This window comes from Euprymna scolopes, chromosome 37, assembly GCF_053919585.1.
Source record: "Euprymna scolopes isolate OS-2025 chromosome 37, ASM5391958v1, whole genome shotgun sequence".
NCBI classification, from domain to species: domain Eukaryota; kingdom Metazoa; phylum Mollusca; class Cephalopoda; order Sepiida; family Sepiolidae; genus Euprymna; species Euprymna scolopes.
Window position 1 is genome coordinate 77,694,033 of NC_136518.1, and position 16,972 is coordinate 77,711,004.

Below are 16,972 nucleotides of genomic sequence, written 5' to 3' on the forward strand. Positions count from 1 at the left end.
CGTTTTTAAGCAGTTATTATGAATTCGTAGACATTTCAACAAAAATCTCACAAGTTTAAATTATTGTGGAGTTATCGCTCTTGCTTGCAAGATGGCGGGCAAGATAGTCGCTTCTCTTTTTCTCATAAAATTTGATTTTCTTAGTAAAAATTAAACTATTTGATCAATTTACATGATTTGGAGAATATGACATTTTTGTTTCATCACACATACCTACATCATAAAGATTTTTTTTTTATTTTAATATAAGGGGGACTTCTGAACAACCTTTGTTTTCTAAACCAAATGAAATTTTAATTACTTTGAAACAAAATTGTGTTGTTTAAAGAAATTATTTAATGGAATAAAAATTCAGATATTTCAATGCAGTTGTTAACATTTTACTTGTCCACTACATTTAACGGTAAGTGGTGTTATACTTCACTTTAGTCATTCATAAAAATAAAACTGGAAAAAAATGAATAAAAACCCGGGTCAGCATTTTTTTCTTTTTTAAAAAAAGCATTTATTACCATTATTCTTCCGTCTTGACAACACTTAAAAAGCTTCTCACTGCCACATGTCCATCTAACCTGGTACGTGTTTCTCTTTCTTCCTACTATACACTCGGCACAACAGGTCCTGTCTCACCTTCACTTTACACGTCCATCTCCTGCAGCGCCGTGGTCCTGGATATGACCTTAAATTATATCCGATGGTGAGGCCCCAGCTTGCGGGCTCTGGGGAGTGTGGAGCCACCCTTTAATTGCCATTGCTCCCAGGTCCACTCTGACCCAGAGTGGTAGCACCTGTTAGGGTCCCAACTATGGGTTAAATAGAAACTGACTTGCAAAAAAACAAATATATTCTATTAAAAAATTTTTCTTCAAAATCTTGGGATTCGGCATTAAATAACCTGAAAAGGGTTGATATGCCGTAAAACAACCAACCAACCAATCCTGCAGCGCCAACTTTGTTTCTCCCCGACCACGTGATGTCCTTTTTACTTTTTTTTCAGACGCAAGTCTAAGCATACTTTGCAATTTGCATACACGTTAAAACACTGCTCCTGCTGCTAATACAATCGCTTGCCATCCATCCTTCGTCTACTACTGATATTTTCATACGCGCTCATATACACTTGTTAGAAAATGTCCAAGTAACTTTTCAACATAGATGATGAAATAAATGAGCCAAGTCCTCTAGAAGTGGTTGAGTTCATTTCGTCTTAGTAAAGGCATGAAACCAACTAATCAATTTACATAATTTTTGGAATATATTTTTATTCCCTCACGAGCATGTACATCATACAGATTAAAAAAAAAAATTTTAATATACGGAAAATGCTGGACAAAAACCAATCTTTGATTTTTTTTTTTTTTTTTTTTGTAACATGATTGTTTTACAAGTACTTTAATGGAATGTGCGCTGATGAACTCATAGCACCTGTGCCCTCTTGACTAATCCAGCAAGCATCAAAATCCCACCTCTTCCCTGGCGAGGTTTCTAAATGACAGATAATTTTCTACTCTAATAGTTTCTTCCCTCTGTTAGACTTTGGAATTCCCTCCCTGTTTCCTTCTTCTCTGACTGCACTAACCTGCAGAAGTTTAAATGTAATGTAAACAGACATCTCACTGCTCAACTCAAGTCCCCTGTTGGACATGATCCCAAATAGTAGGCTCGTACATTCCAAAATGGAGTGAAAATAAGTAAATAATATATATATATATATATATATATATATATATATATATATATGTATATATATGTATATTCAAACACGGTAGTGTTGGTTTTACTCATTTAGAACTGCTTTAAAACTTCACCACTCACTCATTTTGCAATCAAATATCAAACAATTTTTCAATCTTCAGCTATCTACCACTATGGGCTGGTAACATCCCCGAAGGGATAATAGTTCAGCTTCGATAAAGGCTGGATAGAAAATTCCGCTGACAAAGAAATGCGCAGGTTGAAGTGTTGAGGTATCTTCCAAGATGGATGCTGCTAATCGCGCATCCACGTGGTGTCCTCTCTGATTCAGTCCAATGGCGGACAAGGCAGGTCAAACCGTAAACCTTAAATTCGTCTTTGACAAACATCAATTTTAGCACAAGCGTGCAAATATATAAATTCGCCCTACATAAGGGCATTGGTAATTGCAATGATAATGTTCTGCCTCACATTTGGGCATTAAAATGTCTCAAAGCAAGAAAGTACTTTTCGCTGCCTCAATCCGAGTAAGAATTCCAGTCCATCCAAATCTGTGTCTGTTTGGATTCTGATCTGAAAGGATAATTTTGGCGCCAAGAACATTCTCGGCAGTTAGTTATAACATCCAATTTGATTGGTTCAAACAAATCCGTGGGCGGACAAACCATCCAATAAAAAGTTTGTTTATTCCTGCAGAATTTCTTACAATATCTCCAGATGGCAATAGTTTTGTTTTTTTTCTGTTTTTTTTTTTGTTATTTTTTTGTTTTTTTTTTATTTATTTTTATTTTATTAAGAAGTAGAAATGATTTGCTGAGAATCATTGTTCATTGGCTGATGTAATAATAATAAACTTAGCAAGAGTTCCTGTTGATTGTGTGAGTTTGAACAGTTCAACTTGTGTATATCTTTCTCCCACTATTTGTTGCAAGGAAACATGAGTTGGAACAATTACATTGAGAGCATTGCCAGGACCACTGCGAAAACGGTAGGTTCTCTCTACCGTGCTAGAAAGCTACTAACGCCCGAAAGTATCCTGTGCTTCTATAAGGCCACCATTCACCCATGTATGGAGTATTGTTGTCATATTTGGGCTGGTGCATTTGCTACTAGTCTGTCACTCCTAGACAAGGTTCAAAAGAGAGTCGCCAACCTCATAGGTCCTGAACTGTCATCTAAGCTTCAGCCTCTGTCCCATCGACGAAATGTAGCATCCCTCTGCCAATTCTACAAGTACTTTAACGGTGAATGCTCCGAAGAACTGCAAGCATTTGTACCCTCTCAACGTAAATACCCCCAACAAACCCGACAAACAGCAAAATCCCACTCCTTCACAGTTGAGATCCCTAGATGTAAGAGAGCCTTCTACTCCAGTAGTTTCTTCCCCAGAACCGCTAGACTTTGGAATTCCCTTCCGGGTTCCTGCTTCCCCAACTGTACTGACATGCAGGAGTTCAAGTATAATGTGAACTGACATCTTGCTGCCCAACTCCCCACATAGTACCCCTGAAGCTTATGTCCCTAATAGTAGCCCCCTACATCAAAGTGGCAATGTGCCTTGTTTGGGGTGAAAATGTAATTTTAAAAAAAAAGTAGCAATTATTTGACTGTGTGTGCGCGTGCGCATTATTCAAACTGTGAAATGCCATTGTATATCAATATGATCATGAGTTACTAAATGCTGGACTGAAGAGAAGGTTTGTTTATTTCCTGTGTAATATGAGGAAAGGAATACACAACATAAGCAACGTTGTACCTGGTCATTATCAGATGAGTGACCATTTGGGAATACCAGGTGCTGTATTTAGGTGGACGTCAACATCTTGTAAGAATTGCAAAACTTAACGTCGGCATCTCCCCTGACCGAGATATACATGCTATTGGGGACTACTTGTGAATTTAATATCCCTTTGGTACTTCCTCCCTTGGAGGAAGCTGGTTCAACCTACCTAGGGTGAATACTGCTGGCATACATGAGGAAAGATTCGCAATTGTTTAAAAAAAAATATTTAGCAGATTATTTTATGTTTGTTCATTCTTTTTTTTTTTTTTTTGCAAGTGAATCACTACTTAACAAGGCCTAGAGGTGACTCAAGGATAGAGGTTATTGCCTGTAAGGTGGTCAGTGAAACAAAAGTATAATGATTGTTAGCGGTGGAAATTGGATAGAATTTGATTATTTAAAGGGACGACTCAACAAGAACTTGTTTACACTAGACTTGAGGTCGACCATGTTGTATTCAGCTGGAAAGCAGGTGGACAGTTCTAGGAAAGAAACTTTGTTCATGGAATTTGTGTTTAGATTTAGGCACAGATAAAGAATGGGGGAAATTATTGTGGTTGCAGCTAGACGAGTGTTTGTTGTGAATATTTTGCAGGAGGAGGATCATTAATTGAAGCTCAGTCAAGCACTTGCCATGAAAATAACAATAGAGCAGAAACTTGCGATGTCTTTTCTATGAGAAAGAGGTTGCAAGGAAGAGAAAATGACATCACCTACTAGGTTTTAAAGCCGATAAAGGCAGCTCGTCTTCAGATGTGGCAACAGTGCTCCATTTGAGAATGATTTTGGCTTTGATATAGGTAGAGGATCGCGTCAGAAGTGGGATACCTTCTAGGGTGGTAAGAAGATTAAATCTGGATAGTATAGGAAGATGAGTGCAGAATAGGAGCCTTTGTTGGTTTGGTCACATTGAAAGAATGGATGAACAGTTGGAGTAGCAGGACCAGTTGACAGGGGAAAGTCGAGGAAAACGTAGGAGAAAATCATAAGGACGGATTTGAGAGGAAGAAGGATAAATAAAGACCTGCACAGAAGTAGGTTAGTTTGAAAATCGATTTCTAAAAGTTGTCCAAAAGCAAATGATGATGATGATGATGATGATATGGGGGAGGAGGAATCAACTGAGTGCAAAATATGCAAATTCTTCTTTTTTTAAATTTTTCTCTAGTGATCACACAATTACAAGAACGGTTCAAAATAAAATGAGTAATTTTATTTTTTTTTTACTTGAGAGTAACCACTTATCAAGGTTCAAATGCCAATCGAGGATAAGAGTTAATGAATGTAAGATGGTAGTGTAGTAACCTCTTATGGTGTAAATTGGGTAGAATTTGATTATTTATGGGGACGACTCAACAAGAATTTGTTTACATTAGATTTGTATTCAACCGGGAAGCAAGCGGGTACTTCTGAGGAAAGAACCTTTTTTTTTTTTTGTTCATGGAATCTGCATTTAAATTTAGGCACAGATAGAGATTGGGGGGAAATCGTACATAATGGTTGTAGCTAATTCTAACAACAGTAATAGCTTCTCTAAAAGCAATGATGATGATGGTAATGATGTAGTAGTAGTAGTAGCTGTTTGTTTTTGTTTTACGGCATATCAACCCTTTTCAGGTTATTTAATGCCGAATCCAGTGATTTTGAAGAAAAAATTTTTAATAGAATATATTTGTTTTTTAAGTCGTATTTATTTAACCCATAGTTGAGACTCTAACAGGTACTACCACTCCAGGTCAGAGTGGACCTGGGAGCAATGGCAATTAAAGGGCGGCTCCACGCTCCCCAAAGCCCACAAGCTGGGGGCCTCACCATCGGATATAATTTAAGGTCATATCCAGGACCAGTAGTAGCAGCAGTCATAAATAATATAAAAGATTTATTTTCTCTCATGAATCAATGCCCCCCTGCCAGGCCGCTGAGGGATTCATCCACACATTTGTAACATGGCCATTAGTTTTAACTATTGTTCACCCGGCCCAGTCCCTGCGGGGCCTTGGCAACAAAGTGTAGTATCTCTTCCGGCAGATGCTGCAAGCAAAGACTATTGCACTTGTAGCAATGGATTTCTGGTCAATGTAGGAGCAACCCTATATTTCTTTTTTTTACATGGAGGTCACCACTTATCAAGGCCCAGAGGCCACTCAAGGATAAGGTTTATTGCGTGTATAGTAATAATTGAAATAGTATTGTAGTAATCATTAGTATTGGAGATTCGATAGAGTGTCTTACTTAAGGGGGCGCTTTGTCAGAAATTTGTTTATGTTGGACTTGAAGACATCCAAGTTGTAGTCAGGTGGGAAATAGACAAACGGAAGAGCGTTTCACAGTCGTGCACTTCTGAGAAAGAAGCTCTGCTCATGGAATCTACGTTTGGATTTAGGCACAGATAAAGAGTGGGGAAAATTATTGACAGTAGTTTCAGCCAGACGGGTGTTTCTCATGAAAGATTGGCGAGGGGGGACGAGAGATCGGAGTTCAGACGAGCACTTGCCATGGAAATAACGATAAAACAAAGATATACCAAGAGACTCTCACTATCCAGCTCCCATTTCCCACCTCTTGGGAGTTGGTCCCCATTCCCCTTCTCCAACCCACTCCCCAAATTAAAAAACGGCTTAATGCCTAATTTGCTCTCATGGGGAAGCAAATAAATACAGGTTACATTTACAATCTTGTCGGACCCACACATTGTCTGATACTGTCACAAAGGAAGAAACAAATACAAAAGAAAAGAAATTTAAATCCGACTCAGCAGTTTTTTAAAATTGCAAATGAAACGCATTTATTTGTGGTTCTTCCAAAACAAAGCATTTCATTTTATTTACAAAATCTTTTCATGTACACGTGTTTTACAACGCTCTGCCATATTACATGTGCGTTTTAAAAGTCTCTGTCCTCGCCAACTTACGCCGATCTTAGCCAGTGCTTTCTCACCTTCAATTTCACGTGTCCATCTTCCTCGGCACACATTTTGCTTTTCTTGCTCGACCAAGTGTTGCTCTTTTTTTTTCTTTTTCTTTTTCTCTCCTTCTTCCCGTGACGTCAGCGTGTGCACACTTGCTTAATTTGCATATGTGCTGTTGCTTTTTTTTTGCTAGCCAGTTATCCTATGGCTGCTGCTGATTTTTTCACATGCGCCTATATGCACTATGTTACCATAAGAGCGCACTGCTTCATTACAATAAATACAGGCATGCATTAACAAATAAACTATGTAGGCTTCATTACACATTGACCAATCAGCTGGCAAAGCACGTAGATTCCATGGTCAGCCAAGAGAGAGAATTGGAGAAGCAGCAAAGACAGACCTCTCTCCTTTCCTTCCCGTTTCTGTCCACTGGACATTCCAGCCTAGACGACTTTCAATGACTTGGAACACCCCAAAGAACTGTACTTTCTACTATTCCTTTTTACACTTGGACGCAGTCCAACTTTCGGCCGCCAAAATAAACCTTTTGTTATTTTATTTTATTTATTCTGTGCTACGTGTTCGACTATCAATTAATTATTTTATAGATGTGCAACCAAGCATCCTCTAAAATGATGATGATTACGATGAACGTTCATTTCGTTTGAATCAGATAATGTTTGTTGACATTCTCTTCCCTAATATCTTTCTGGTTAGAATTCTTTCTAGAAAGACATCAGGTACTTACGGGAGGGACCACGTGAAGTTTGCTGACATCCGCAAGTGAACGTGTTTCTGTGGAACGAACTGGATTCGAACTTGGCACTCATCCTAATTGCCAGTCCGCGTAGTTAATCACTGATCCACCATCACCCCCCCCCTCACAGCCCATCATGATAATGAATACTAATTAGTGATGAAAGCTGATCATAGGAAATGACTAAGCTGAACAGCCTCATATTTCAAATGTATCTCAGGCGACTTCCTTTATTCATAGACTCTAATTAGAAGAGAAGAAAAGAAAGCAATTCTATGTAAACACTACCTTTGCTTGGTCTGGAAGGCAAGGGCGCTCCCATTTACAGTAGAATAACACACACACACTCTCTCTCTCTCTCTCTCTCTCTCTCTCTCTCTCAGAGGTATGTCTGCATGTGTATTTACTAATACGTGTGATCTCTCTGTGAAGTGGCCTGATGGTTATTGTGGGCTTGGCACCTGTGGGGTTTTTAGTTCTGCAAAAACTTAGAGACCAAAGTCGGAAAGTGGGATTAAGAAGTCAGTATCCTCGGGGAGGGGCAATCTGACCTGCAAAAAGTGCCTGGGCAGCTCCGTCGAGATTACCCGGTAAGGCCGCCTCAGGCGATTAGCAATAAACTAACCCCTTCTCAAAGAGAGAGGGCAAAGCCTGGGAGAGTGGGCCTCCTAGAACTGCACAGAACTAAACTCCCATCACAAAATCAGCAGAGACCGGATCATTACAGGAATGTTCTAATCTCTGTTGATTTTGCGGCCAACGATAAAAATCTGTAGTTTAAGTTGTTATATCATATTCCAACAGTCATGCATTAACAAATAAACATATACGTGAACACAAGAAAATGAAGCATAACTTTGTTCTTATTTACTTGCATTGTCGTGGAGGCAGAGTTAGACACAAGGCCAGTTTTTAATATGAGAAAATCCAGCCCACCCCACTCACCAAAAAAGAGAACAGTCTGAGATGGAACAAAAATAAAAATTGCCTCAATCTAGAAGGAAGGCGTTAATAGATTCATCAGAACAGATACTACACTTTGTTTCTAGCCAAAAGTCCAATGTTTTTTTCGTCAGTTTGCTAAAAAATATTTGAAAGGTTATCAATCAATTCATGCAAAAAAGGAAACAAAAAAATTATATATATATATATATATATATATATATATATATATATATATATATATATATATATAAGAGCAAATAGTTAATAAAACATTTTAAAAAACACTTTGAAAAAGAGTTAAAAACATATTAAATTTGAAAAGGAAACACTAAATAAATGGATAGTCATTAATCCGCCGAGTTTCGAAGGAATACTTTCCTTCTCATCAGAAGGTAGGAATTAGCAAAATGCGGGATCGGATTTTGCATGAAAAAGTATTTGATGAAACTGCAAGTAGGTCAAAGATCTTACTTGCTAACAAAAAGTGAAGCATAGGGAATAGGGTGAAGAAAAAGGCGATTTCATGTGAATGGATAGTCTGGTGAAAGGTAAAGTATTATATATATATATATATATATATATATATATATATATATATATATACTAGCATTTCAGCCCGGCGTTGCCCGGGTGTTTGAAGGTGTATGTTGAGCAAAAAAAAAAGTGGTAGTAGGAAGGCAGGCTCGAATCCGTATCGCGAAGGAGGAAAAGAATGGGAAAAAAATGTGACGTCTTTGCTGTTACGACCACCGCCAAACCGGAAGTGACGTAGGTTTAAATTAAGGTTAAACAATCGAAAAGAGGGGATGACTTTCGAAAATATCGGCGAAAAAAGCGACCCCTCCCTGTAGAAAAGTGCCCAATTTAAGGTGAAGAAATTAATGTTTTTAGCCAATTTTTCGGTATTTGTCGTCTGAAGGGTCGAGCTTCAAAACGATACTGCTTTTGTAAAAATCCGTCGCCTCTGTCGAAAGTTTTAGGCAGACATAATACATACATACATACATACATACATTTAAACAGACAGGTGAGATTTATATTATAGATGCTCACGCACATGCTCCCCCTTCCCATAAAACAGTACCTGTAACCACACCAAACAATATATAAACTATTTTGTTTTGTTCATCCTCACAACAGATAACAAGATAACAACCACAATACAAAAATCCTTTCTTCTGTAAAACTAGAAATACGACTCCGTCTTCTGCGCGGGAATTTATGTGGCACCGAAGTAAAAGAAAACACGTTTCTGAATTTTGAAATTGAATAAAAAGAAAATGACATTCAAGATGAGAAAAGTAGTTCAAAGAATCCAAATAATAATCCATCCCATTCAATGAAATTTATTTGACAAAAATAAAAAAACATGTATGCTTCAGTTACCATGTAGGGAAACGGTGGTAGAAATTAATAGGGAAGAGGATAAAGTAGCCGACACTTGTCCAAATTCAACTTGAATTGTTGCATTGTTGGCATATTTATTACTTCTCTTGGAGAGTCTATTCCAAGGTCCAGCATTGAGAAAGCAGCTTTCCTCTTATTTAATTGGAAATGTAATGGTTTCTTTTATTGTCATGAGGGACTCACCTTCCAGGCTTAGGAATATTTACGATTTGCTTAAGATGAAGATGGTGGTGGTGGTGATGATATTTGTTGTTGTTGTTGTTGTTGTTGTTGTTGTTGTTGTTGTTGTTGGTGGTGGTGGTGGTGGTGGTGGTGGTGGTGGTGGTGGTGGTGGTGGTGGTGAAGGAGGAAGAGAAGGAGTAGTAGGAGGAGGAGGAGAAAGAGGAGAAAGAGGAGGAGGAGGAGGAGGAGGAAGAGGAGGAACATTATTCATGATGACTTTGTTGGCATTCGTTTCCTCTACACGTATCTATTAAGAATCCCTTAAGAATATCGAGTACTTCTGGAAAGGGACCGCGTGAAGGTTGCCAACATCCCTAAGTGAAAGTGTTCCTGTGGAATGAACTGGATTCGAACTTGGCACGCCCAGGCTGTCAGTCTGTATCATTAACCCTGAGCCACCTTCACCTCCCTGCTGAAGATAATTGTTGTTGTTGTTGTTGTTGTTGTTGTTGTTGTTGCTGTTGCATCATTTATGATGATTATATATTTTGGCATTCGTTTTCCTGATATCTTTACCAATTCTTCGACTGATACTGCAGGGTTTTCTTTAAGTGATGCCACAAGGAGCTCTTCATCAAACCGACTTCCTGGTTGGTCTACATCTTCAAGTCTTCACGAGTATAAACTTGTCTTTATCAAATTAAATTTACAGATTTTCCTCATCTTAGTTGATGCTATTTTTAATGAGGTTTTAATGCGTTACTCTCAGGCTTTTCTGTAGATACAGATATTTGTTCAGAGATATTCTAATGAGAATTCAATCAACTTGGGAAAAAATAATAGTTTTCTCATCCATGTTTGTCTTAGAGTCTAGTTAATAATTCACATGATCCCCATGCCGTGTTCTTTGATAGCACAAAGTTATTAGTCATCGAACAATGATTGGCACAAACAAGGCCTAAAAAAACTGTTCTTTTAAGTCGCCTTTCAAAAAAAAAAACACCTGTATAGGAAATATTTCTAACTCTTATAGTCTGTCAGTCAAACTAGTCTTCAAAGTAAAAGTGGTTCAACAAGTGAATGAGGAGTTTGTGTTCGTACGTAAGCTACACGCTAACTTACGTCACCTGTGGGCTTCATGATTAAAAAATTTATTTATTGCATAAAAAATTCTGGCGGTGAAGGGTTAACAATTCACATGATTCCTATCCCACTGTCCCACGTTGCGTTCCATGTTAACACAAATATACAAGTCATCAGACGACGATTGGCGCAAACAATGTCTTAAAAAGAAAACCAAAAAAAAAAACAAGTGTCAACACAATCGATATAAAACGTAGATTCAAAGTGTATAAAATAAAACCATTTTACACTTAAAATTCCACTAAAGTTTTGTCAGAGTTTTTAAGCTTTGGCAAAAAGAGTCTCGTACAAAATTGAAGTTCAGAAGGTTTTCTTGATGGAGAATCTGTCGGTTGAGGACAGAAAATCCTCGACTGAAACGGAAATCACTCTCAAACTTGTGTGGCGTTAATCAAATATGGGAATTTGGTAATTCGTTAGTCTTTTTTACCAGTTCCTCCACCTACATCTTCCAGCCCAATTAATAGCAAGATCCTCACATTTGATCTCATCGGCCAACTGTTTCACCCTGTCAGCTTCTTTACATTTTGGTGTGGACTCAACTGTCAGCAATTAATAGTTTCCTTATCAGCTTTTTTTGATCCAGATTTCAGTCAATTCAAAAAAAAAAAAACTCAACCAACTTTCATTTTATTGCTGATCAAAATCTCTCCAGAATCAAGCTTTATAATTTCATCCCTGCAGAGAAGTAGCAATGCTTGGGTGCCACAACCAACTTAATATAATAATTTCTATTCGATAAAAAGAAAATTAAATTTGAACAATAATTATTCAGTGTGAATCCAATATTCATGATCCTTTATTTTGGAAATTTGGATATTTGTAAAAAGCACAACGATTATTTAAAAATATATCAAGTGATATATATATATATATATATATATATATATATATATATATATATATATATATATATATATATAGTGCAAAATTTTGTTGAAAATTCAGACTCACGTTTTCTTTTTTATAACCTTCGTTTATTTCCTGGATTTTTCCATTACAGCTGTTTCATTAATGAGTTAGCAATTTTACGATTTATGTTTCCGTAAAAATATCATGTTCCCACCAATTTCTTCAGGTGTTTATCCATTAGATTTTTACAACAAATGGTATATTTTTAACATGCTGGACATCGTATTCGAGTAAAAAGATTTCCACATCCATGCTTCCTCACTTCCTACATTTTTTGGTGTTATGTAAATATATATATATATATATATATATATATATATATATATATATATATATATATATTACCTTGTTTGCATTAGGTTTTTACTTACACTTAAGCGTATCCTATATCTTTACAGAGCTACCATTCACTCATGCATGGAGTATTGTTGCCACATCTGGGCTGTTGCATCTACCACTCGCTCTTAGACAGATCCAAAAAGAATCAGCTTTTTCACATTTTGGACTCAACTGTCAGCTTTTCAACTTTTCTTTCCAGATTTTAATTAACACCAAAAACAAACTGAACTCATCCTTCGGTGTTGGCATTGCTGGCCTCAGTTTCCTTTATAATTTAGCAATATAACAATTGTGTTCTTTGATAACGGAAGTCTGTAAGTCATTGGACGATGATTGGTTAGAGTCAACTACCAAGGCCTAAAAAAGAAAGTGTCAATACAGTTTTAACATAACAATTGATAAAAGATTCAGTTTGTACAAAATAAAACCTGTAATAGTTTGTTAGTCTCGGGATTTGGTGAAAAGAATCTAGTTCAGATTTTCTTCAGAGTTGTGGAGAAGCTTGTTTTGTTTACTTACATTTTTCCGAAAAGGTGAATCAAATTAAAAAAAATATAATCTGAAGTATTTATGGGATTTAAATTTTAACATTTTGTAAGATAACGATTCATTTTATTGCAGAATCGAATTTTTAAATAAAATATATTTTCATTGAATTCTCTTACAAAAAATCTAAATATTTTCTTACAAGAAATTTATTAAGAAAGATAACAAAAAGAGGGGGGGGACAATAAACTAAACAAAAACGAAAGTTAAAACTCTTGTACAATTATGGTACTAGCGACATAACACCAAGTGTTGTGAAGTAAAAAAAAAAAAAAGAAATAGGACAAAAAAAGCGGAAATAAGTTTATCAGTAGAACAATGGAGAGGAAGTTGTTCACTAAGGTACACAAAAGAAAACTTAATAGGATTGTAAATCAAGGTGCGGCAGTGAACATGGACAAAAGACCTGAACAGTGGAGGGCAATATTTTTAAAGTTGGTTTTAGGTGTGGTGATGAGTTTTGTGACAGTTGTGGACAGTCTTGGGTTTGAGACAGTTGATGACAGTTGTCAGTTAGACAATGGAAGGCAGATCGTGACAAGATCGTAAATCTTTAGGAGGTCGAGACGAGGAGATGAAGTGATCAATTGATATAAAGAGGCCTTGACAGACTTTTCCCCACAGTATATATCTTAGTTCCATAAGTCAACGTAAATGATAGAGTTTAATGGAGAAAGCTCTTTTGTGAAGTCATGGCCAACCCACATCTGTTGTGGACGAGTCATGTTAGATGAAGAAGAAGAAATTAGACATTCGCACATAAGATCTAAAAGAATTAAAGTCTGGACAATCTCTTACGATGACCTGATTAGTAAAACATTAGTTTCTGACTTTTCCATTCTTGATCACCTCATTAACATTTTCCCACCCAAAAAAAAAAAACAAACACTATTTACATAATCATTTATTAATTAACCTTAATCTTGTTTATGGACAAAAAAAGAAAACCAAAAAAAAACGCAATGACTTTTTCTTAAAATAAAAAAAAAAACATTTCGAGGATGGGTATGAAACTTGTCCCAGGCAAAGTATGATGTTATTTGGTATAATGAGCTAAAAAGAACGAAAAATGAATTTTTTTTTATGAAAATCACTCCAGACAAGACATGAAGCCATTTGATACAATAAGCTAAAAAGAACGAAAAATGATTTTTTATGAAAACCGCCCCAGACAAGACATAAAGCCACTTGATGTAACGAGCTAAAAAGAACGAAAAATTGTTTTTTATGGAAATCACGCCAGACAATGCATGAAGCCACTTGACATAATTAGCTAAAAAGGATGAAAAATGATTTTATTTAATGGAAATCGCTCCAGACATCACTAGTATGGTTTCTAAATCTATATAAGTAAAACAGTAGATATATATATATATATATATATATATATATATATATATATATATATATATATATGTGTGTGTGTGTGTGTGTGTGCCTGTGTGTGAATATTTAACTGATAAACTCTTAAACTATTGGTCACATAACACTGAAATTAACAAGAAATAGTAACCATACACCAAGGATGGTTTATAACGAGTAAAATCTTTGTTTGGATGGATGAATAACGTGTACAGAAATATGTCAGCAAGTTGAAATGCAAAATGTTCATTTCAACTTGCCCAACATATTTCTATTACTTTTGTGCATGCACAAATTCATTCATAGCTTAAAGTGGTTTAATTTTAAATCTTTCTTATCTATCTATCGATAGCTCAAATGGCAGGGAACACAGCTGGAGCACTAAATGCTTTGGTTTCGATTCTAGCTGATGGGAGACAAGTGATTTTATTTTTAAACTTTTGAAATTATATATTAGGCACAATATAATATTCCATAGAGAATTGTCTCTGTAAGAATGAATACGAAATCTACACAAATTAAAATATATTTAAGTATATATTTTTCATGGCAAGTGCTCGACTGAGCTTCAATCTGTGGTCCTCCTTCGCCAAACTTTCACAAGAAACACTCGTCTAGCTGAAAACACTATCAATAATTCTCTCCACTCTTTATCTGTGCCTAAACCTAAACGTAGATTCCATGAACAAAGCTTCTTTCTTAGAACTGCACGCCTGTGGAATTGTCTTCCGTTTTCCTGCTTTCCAGCTGACTACAATATAGTTGTCTTCAAGTCCAACGTAAACAAGTTCTTGATGAGCCGTTCCACTTAAGTTAACAAATTTACCAAATTTCCATTACTAACGATTACTATATTGTCCAATTGACTATTGTACACTCTTAACCCTTATCGTCGAGTGGTCTCTGGGCCTTGATAAGTGGTGATGCCTATGTAAAAAGAAAAATGCCCATCTTGGTCAAATACTCTGGGACAAAGATGGAGTTGTAGACTGGTGCATTCACGCAAATCTTCAGCATCTTCAGTTCCTCACAAATAATTGTAAGTACAGTTCCCACACTGACATCAGATTGTACACTTATTGCCTCTAGACACACGGCGGTCTTTATCCATGAAATTCTTTATTTGGCCAATCAACTTTGGTGTTTTCACTTCCTTACTTTTCCCACGCCTCTCACCATCCCTCATAGACTCCTTGCCTTCCTTGACTCTCTGATGCTCGATTCACACATCGAGTCCAAAAAGCAGTCCGAAGCATTCCATACGTTTCTGTGGTATTTCCCAAGTTTATTGAAATTATCTTGTATAAATGTACATCATTAAAGAATAATGCAAAGAAGTGATATTCTTGTCTGACGGTTTTACAAACAACATCACCTTTTTTGCAGTTTCCACTATCATCCGGATTTCAAGATGAGGCTGAGAAGAGCATCTGTTTTTCCTAATGATTTTTTTTTTTTTTTTTTACATGGAGTTCACCACTTATCAAGGCCCAATGGCCACTCGGGGATAAGGGTTATTGTGTGTACAGTACTCAATGGGATAGTGTAGCAATAGTATTGGAGAATTGATAAGGTGTCATTACTTAGGGGGCGGTTCATCAGGAATTTGTTTGTGTTGGACTTGAAGACATCCAGGTTGAAGTCGGGAGGGAAACAGGCAAGAGGAACAGAGTTCCACAGGCGTGCAGTTCTAAGAAAGAAGCTTTGTTTGTGGAATCTACGTTTTGATTTAGGCACAGATAAGGAGTGGGGAAAATTATTGATGGGTGTTTTTTGAAAAAGATTGGTGAGGGGGACCAGAGAATGGAGCTCAGACGAGCACTTGCCATGGAAATAACGATGTGATGATTCGAATGTTTTTCCCGATTCCGATACAATTATTGATTTTTGATTGGTTATTCATATTATTTGATATCTGATAAATCCAAATGATATAGACAATTACCGATTTCGTACTAAATTCCTGATTCTGATACAATTACCGATTCTGATGCCAATTCTTTATAAATCTCTAAATATTTAACAATAGATTTCTTATTTATTCCTGATTATTGTAAAAACACATATTGAATTTGCAGATATTTTTATGAAACATAAAAATACACTTGTGGCCGATGATCTATAGATTTTCATTTTACTGGTAGTTAAAAATCAATAAATATTTATTATTTTATCATTACTAGCAACAGTGTAGGATTTTGCTTTAAACAAAATCAAAGAAAAAAGACAATCAAAGAATCATTTTTGGCATTAGAAAATATGCTCAAATTTTTCTGATTCCGATACCGATTCCGATATCAATTCTGATTGTCACAACACTAGTTTTTACACATCATATACATATTTTTATCTGCGTACATTCAAAATTAGTTGGTTTTAAAGAAGTTGGTTTTAAAGAAGATCAGGTGTTTTGAGAAGTAAAATTTTTTTTTTCTTTTTCATCATCATCATCCACAAATGGTGTCCTGCCTGCTACAGTCATTGATGGCTATGGCTCTCTATCTATCTATCTATCTATATATCTATCTATCTATCTCTTGAGGCATTCATGAATTCATTGTTCCTCATCATTTTTGATGTTGCCCAGGCATTCAAACTGTCAACATATGTTTCTACTTGTCATCCTCTTCCTCTTCTACCCATGATCTTTCCTGTCAAGCTAATCTGCTCGATTCCGCTTTTTTCTGTAGACATGGCCCATGAATCTTATTTGTCTTTTCCGTATTCTGCTTATTAGAGACTTTTCTGTGCTTGCCGTTTCTAATACCTCTTGATTTGTTTTTACCGGGCGTTCGTGCTAACTTAGATAAATACTTTTGTAGTTTTAACAAAAAAAGCTACAATAATATCAGAGCGTCCCCATTTACACTGAACATCTAAAGAATGCCAAAATCAATATATTACATATGAATTAATGCCCTGTGGAATTTCCACGGGTCCCGCTAGTTCATATATAAATTTTTTATCACTTTGTTCTTGCTAGAGATGGATGCCAGACATTTGTCTACTG